Raw genomic sequence first — 6352 nt, 5'->3', positions numbered from 1 at the left:
AAAAATTGATTTAATTAAAATATAATTTTATAAAAAATGTTGTAAAAAATTTGACAGGAAAAATAATGGAGTATGGGGTGATCTTCCCCCCCCCCTACATTTGAAATACTTTCATCACCATCCTGTAAAATGACTTATTCATGTAGAGTATTTGTCAAATATTCCACCATTCAATTGATTTTAACCGGTCAACCAATCTGCCAACCCTGAATTTTTAAATTCATCAAGCAGAAAATATGTAAAATTTTAAGAATTTGAGATGAATAAAAAATTCGCCTAAGAATCAATAGTACTTACTTTAGTTTTTTATGTGCATTATTTGGATTCATGACTTTGAAAAATAAATCAACAAAAAAATTTATGGTAAAATAAAAGTGAATTTAATTCAAATTATAATAATTAAAAATTAATTTAAAATAATAAATATTAGTGCAGAATGATTTATGTTTACTAAATATTTTATTATGTTAAAAGAGAGAAAGGAATAAACCATATTAAATTTATCATGTTTTCATTAAAATATTTTTTTACTTAAAACGTTGTATAGCAAACTTAATATATTACAAGATTTAAATACATTTTCTATGCCGCTATTTCCATCCGAATCGATTAACATCGATTCTCACACACTCATTTGCTAGAAAGAATGTGCAAAGCTAGAAAGGATTATAAGTTACCACCTTTAACAGACTTTCTTTTGTCTAGAAAAAAAGCTATTTTTAATTACAAATCAAATGGTATGGAACTTGTAAATTTAATTGATATACATTATTTAAAATCTTTATTTAATGATCCTTTATTAAAATGGATATATGATATTTGTGTTCAAAAATTAAACAAAACTTCAAAGATATCAACTAAATCTTTTTCAAATGAAGTTATTAAAAACTTTATGAATGATCATAAAAAATTAATAAAACATAATAAAATAAAAGATTGGCAACCTAATTCAACTGATCAAGAATCTAGAAACTTTGATAGAATATTGAAAAATAAATATAAAATATCTGAAACTGGATCTTATCCACTAGAAACAACCAAACAATTAAAGGTAAAAAATGTTTTAACTCTGATGGCACAAAACTCAGGTGGTCCACTTGATTATTTGAATGATTTGCTAATGAAAAGTTATAAAAAATATATTAGTAACATGTATAGAAATGATCTTAATTCATATGAAAATTCTAAGGATATTTCACCTAAGCGCATGCGAATATTAACACGAAGTCACACTTATATAAGAGGATATTGTGATGGATATTTGGAAGCATTTGATAAGCATTGGAATATTGTATTATGTGATGTTGATGAGTTTTATATAATACCAATCAAAAATATAAGAAAAAATACACAATTAAATAGCCATAAATTAAATTCACAAGATATAGAATATGTTCAAAAATTATCTCATTGCAATTTTAACTCAAATATGACCAACATGATTAGTGCATTAAATATATCACAACCAAAAAATAAAATTTATAAAGGTGGATGTAATACAAATATATTATATAGGAGACGACATCTATCTAAATTATTTCTTAGAGGTGATAATATAGTATTAATTTGTAAATCACCATATTATTAAATTTTTGATGATTTTAAATTAATAATATATGATCCTGTTTTATCCAATAAGGTTAATTACATATTTGTGACATATTTAATAATGGTAACAGATTAAATCATGGGGAAATTTTCATATATTATTATTTTTTTATTTATTTTTTTTAAAATTTTTTATTGATTTTTTTTAGATTGTCTGGATTTTGGTAGAAATTTCTGAATGTTACCTTTTTCTTTCAATTGGCATATTTTTAGATTTTTTTTTTGATAAATAAATATCGTGTGGATTTTGAAGGAAATTTTTTGTTTTTTTAAATTTAACATTTTACCTCTTTATGGATAACATAGAACTATTTTTGTTTTTCCTTAAAAATATATATATCTATATTATCATTGTATATATGTTATGTTTATTCAAATAAATTGATTAATTATTTAGTATAACTATTTTTATTAAATTCTTAAATATACTTTTTTTTCTAAATTCTTAAATATACTCTTTTTTTCTAAATTCTTAAATATACTCTTTTTTTCTAAATTCTTAAATATACTCTTTTTTTCTAAATTCTTAAATATATTCTTTTTTTCTAAATTCTTAAATATACTTAAGATTTTTTTTAAATTTAAAAAAAATAATAAATAAAAAAAAAATATTAAAAAAAATAAATAAAAAAAAAATAATATATGAAAATTTCCCCATGATTTAATCTGTTACCTTAATAATATAACAAATTATAATATATAGTTCAAAACAAATAAATTAACAAGAAATAAAAAAAAATTCTACTATATAAATATAATTATGTAATTAGAAATAGCATAAAATATCTGCATGTCATATTTAATTATTAGTTTAAAAAAAATTGGTTACCTTTATACTTCCTATTTATATAAACTGAAAGTATTATGCTGGGTTGATTATTGAAAAATGGTATTACGTGATATATAGCGCTTTTTCCCTCTAGCGTTTAAGATTCAACAGAGCTACGCTAGGTTTTCCTCATTTCCATCTAATTGGAACATTTAATTTGGGTATAAAAGTAAAAATATGAGGAGCCCACCACACGTTTGTGGGCAAGTCGCACGTACTTGTAGGCACAACATTTCGAAAAATGTTGCTTAAACCTCTATAGGCTTTAATTTAAAAGGATTGGGAAAAGAAAGAGCCTATACCCAAAAACTACAATATAATTTAATTACTTTAAGGGATCGTTTTTAATTTAAAAATTTTACAATTTTAATACAAATTTTTATTAAGGAAAATTAAAGAATACTTCCAGAAAAAAGTTGAATAATAGTTGATAGGGAACCTTTAGATATAATATGTGAGCAAAGAACTTCAAAATACGTTTTGATTTGAGGTAACTTTTTTTGATGCAGAAAAGTTTTTTGATGGATCTTTTATTTATTTTTTTTTGATAAAAATATATATTTATTCAAAAGATAAAATGACGATAAATTCAAGTATATTCATATAATAGACATTATAATGGTTCAAGCCAATCCATTTAATAAAATAATTATATTAAATATATCAATAATATTAAATAAATTATATTAATTATGTAAATAATATTAATTATTATATATAAATAAATAATATAAATTAATTAAGTAATATTACATTTTTAGTAAAATAAATTAATAAAATATCATAGATATTAAACATTAATATAAATTTAGCGCTAACATTATAATAATATGCAACAAAATGGCCAAAGTCTATACTATGCATATAGGATGTTCGATTACGGCGTTTCGGATATTGAAAAAATAAAGCTAAGATTTATTATTAAGTTTTATGAATTGTTTCATATTGATATTTAAATCCATTATATCTTTTATGGTTTTATAGTACCATAAGGATTTATATTTTGTATATTGTTTTCCTTTATGTGTGTACAACCATGCTATGATGAGCTAAATTGTGGTCGGAGTTCCTTATTATGTGGGCTAGAAACTGGATATGGCGTTTTTTTACACTGATATTAATTGGCGTGTGATTAGATTTTTTCCAGAGATTTTGGTTTGATACGACTCTTGGATAGAAAATGCCATTAATTGTACGTAGACAATTATTTATAAATGATTGTAATCGTCTCATTTCTGTCTTATTTGCTTCCCAAATTTCCCCTCCATATAATAGAACCGGGACAATTGTCGAGTTGAATAACTTCAGTCTGGTAAAAACAGATCTCTTTTGTTTTCCAAATTTTCATATACTTGTAGAAGGTACCCCTCGCTTTTTGTATTCTTATCGTCATTTCCTCTTTACCACTACACTTGTTGTCTAGTGTTATACCCAAGTATCTAATTTTATCTACAACCTTAATTATTTTTCCTCCAAAAGTAAGTTTGTCTATTGGTGGAGCATTTGGGGAGGGGAGAATAACAGTTTTTTTGAAATTTATTTCAAGTCCAACTCTTTGACTTAGGGTCTCTAGTAAGTATAAGAAATTTTTGGTTTCATCTATGCTCTTGGAGATTACAACAATGTCGTCAGCATATGATATTATTCTGTTAACAAAGGATATGGACTTATCAGATCTTAGATCAGCTGCCCCTAGTGCTTCTCTTATAACTTTATTAATTATCATGTTGAATAGGATGGTGATAGAATACACCCCTGTTTTACTCCTTTTTTAATTCTAAAGCAAGGAGATATTTTATCGTTTATTCTAAAATACGCCACTAATTTTGATAAGTGGTTTTTTAAGATGAGGATTATTTGGGGTTCTATTCCGCGTTCAGCCAGCGTATCCCATAGAGCTCCCTGATTAACATTATCAAAAGCTCTGCTAAAATCAGTGAAAGTGTAATAGTAGGATATTTTGTAATTATAACATTTCTGCATAATTATTTTCAAGGCTAATATTGGTTCTAATATATTTTTGTTCGGCCTATAAGCACAAATGTATTTGGGGAAAAGATGGGGCGTCGATTGCACAATTTTGTTTTTTAATAACGTCATAAATATTTTAGATACACATGATGTCAGAGCGACGGCGCGGTAATCTATGAATTTCCGTGGGTTTTCAATTTTGGGGAAATTGCATAAAAACGATTTATTCCATTCCTCCGGAGTTTTCCCACATTTCCATATTTTGTTAAAAAGGGTCAAAAGGAAGGAAGACACATTCCTAGGTGCAATTTTCAGATACTCAGCTGTTATGTCATTAGGCCCCGGAGATTTGTTTCTACGTAATTTTTTTATTATATTAGCGATATCATCTATAGAAAAGCCAGATGGGGGTGAGACAGGGATTATATTTAAGCTAGCTGGTGGGGTTGTTTTCATTGAATCGAAGACTGTCATGTAATAGTCAAGCCATACAGCTATTTGTTCATCTTGATCTATGATCACTTTCCCATTCCCTAAGGCAATGGAGGGGAGTTTCTTTAAGCTATCAGGTTTACAGAAATATTTTAATTCTTTATATGCGTCATATATCCTGTTTTCTCATATCTGTCAATGTCAAAGGCTTTCCTCGCGATATATATTCGTCTATCTCTGCGTAGTAGTTTCTGTATATCCTTCCATAGGTCGCTATTCGAGCCATTCTCACTTCTTAACAAATTTATTTTCTCTAGAGTGTCATTAGCCATCCATTCTTTCCTAGAGAAAGGAGTTGTGTTTGGCAAAACGTTGTATGATTCTGTAAGATCGCTTTTAAAAAGTTTCCAACATGCTTCTACATTTTCCTGTCTATTTATATTTACAAAATTAGCTACTTTCCTGATTAGCATTTGATCGAAGAGTCTTGCATCTTCTGGTGTTTGTACTTTATTGGGTTTGCGTGTTATATTTGTGCGCTAAAGATAAGTATTAGGACCGATTGAAGTTTGTCTACTTCCACAGTGATAACTCCATAGGTTTTTAACTGTAATGTTTGCCCTGAGCATTCTATGATCTGATATGTTAATATTTGTTAGTGCTTTTACATCATCAAACCACCGGTGAACGTTCGAAATGAAAAAGTCAATTTAAGATTTTTGCCGATACAAAGGTGTAAGTGTTACTTTCACGGTGGCTAAAGAAAGTATTCTCGATCTTGAAATTATTGTTTCTACAGAAATCTAGGAGTTTCTTACTATGTTCGCAATTTCGTTGTAGTATTGTAGCATGCCCAATAACATTACTATTTGCATATTCATCCACTTTGCCGATTTTCATGTTAAAATCTAAGATAATTATATTATATCTTCCCAGTAGGGAGTGTATCGTGTTTATCATAGAATCAACGAAACTTGATCTCTCATTCCTATTGGGAGGGACATAGAAATTTATGATTATTGTGGGCCTGAAATTTGTGTTCAAATATAAAAGTCCGCATCTTTCTGATACTGGTACGAATTTGATTGTGTAATTCTGCATACGTTTATTTATAAGGAACGACCGGACCAACTATTCAAGGTGGTGCCGAACAGAAAATTTTATAGTCATTAAAAATAGCCGTGTTTACCCTTGGAGAGTGGGTTTCCTGAATGCCAATAATGTCGATTTTCTCAGCTGCTAACATCCGAGAACGGCCAGTTTGTTTTTCATATCATTTATGTTGAGAGACGCTATTTGTAGCTTACCTGTGAACTTATACTAGAGAACCAATGAATGAAACCAATAAAGAGAATAAAAACGTCGGAAATAAGTATAAGTAAAATCCAAAATGTAATTTGGGAGATATTAGTGTGGAGATAAGAGGAGCCGCATAAGATGTAATATAACATTAATTTAAAAAGAGACCTTCTAAGATAATTTATAATGGTACTAACCCAATATACAACACTA

Source organism: Gordionus sp. m RMFG-2023, chromosome 2, assembly GCF_954871325.1.
Source record: "Gordionus sp. m RMFG-2023 chromosome 2, tfGorSpeb1-WG-v2, whole genome shotgun sequence".
Taxonomy (NCBI): Eukaryota; Metazoa; Nematomorpha; class Gordioida; order Chordodea; family Parachordodidae; genus Gordionus; species Gordionus sp. m RMFG-2023.
This window is presented reverse-complemented; position numbering follows the sequence as displayed.